Source organism: Puntigrus tetrazona, chromosome 14 (assembly GCF_018831695.1).
Source record: "Puntigrus tetrazona isolate hp1 chromosome 14, ASM1883169v1, whole genome shotgun sequence".
In the NCBI taxonomy this organism is placed as follows: domain Eukaryota; kingdom Metazoa; phylum Chordata; class Actinopteri; order Cypriniformes; family Cyprinidae; genus Puntigrus; species Puntigrus tetrazona.
In genome coordinates, this window is record NC_056712.1 from 753,981 (window position 1) to 755,105 (window position 1,125).

Genomic DNA, 1,125 nt, shown 5'->3' on the forward strand with positions numbered 1-1,125 from the left:
GTTGAACCATCTTAAACCGCTAATTAAGCTTGGTTTTAGTTGAACCATGTTAACCACAAATTAAGCTTGGTTTTAGTTGAACCATGTTAACCACAAATTAAGCTTGGTTTTGCTAAACAATGTAAATGTAGTAATCAAATCTTTTTTTTTTACTACAATAGCTAAAACAATTATTAAACTTTACATTTATCATCACTGTTGTGAAGAGAGTTGGGGATTAGGATCCACTAATATACTGATGATTTCTTTATCTGGACCCATATGTTTCTAAGATGAAATACTACCTTTCTGTCTCCCCATTTTTTCCTAATACTATCATTCAGACATTCCTCACATACGTTAGTCATAACACCGCGGATATCTTTGAGAATATATATGCATATTTAAGTTAAACATTTTAGATGTAGATCTCTATGTGACCTTTACTCACCATTGACTCCAGTAGCTCTGAGAATCTCAGACACGTATACAGCAATGACGTTCAGTCCACTGGCAGCTCCTTCAGCAACAAACTCCAGCAACATTTCGACAAACTAAAGAAGTGAAACGAAGGAAAAGAAGCGATTAGATTCCAGAACGTGTCTATGTAACGCACATTGCTTTACTTCCAGAAGACTGTCTTTATCTGAACTCCACTCAGAGATCACTGGCCATAGCGAATCATTAACCAACACTGACTGACAGAATGACGCAATGCACATCTGATTTAATTATAGCAGTGTTTCGGGGTTCAGTACAAATTCTTTGTTGTATGTGACATGCTGTCGGTTGCGAAAATCATGTTTTTATTAATGCACTAACTAAAGCACAGCACTGTAACACAACAGTAAGGTATTTAGTAAGTGCAAGACAGCAAGGAAAACACTGGCAATTATAAAATGCAGAGTTAGAAAACAAAATGTGCAGAGTACACATTTACATGTTTTTTCTACATTTTTCTGATATTTTAATAAATCTGCTTTGTTTTAGTTTATTTTTTACAGCAAAACAAACAAAAAAAAAGTTTAGAAAATGTTATTCTTTAATTTTCATTATTATCTCAAGACATTTGTAACCCCACCCCCAAAATTAAATTATTTAATTACTATTTAGAAATATGTGTGTTTAAAGTATTGTGTTTAAATT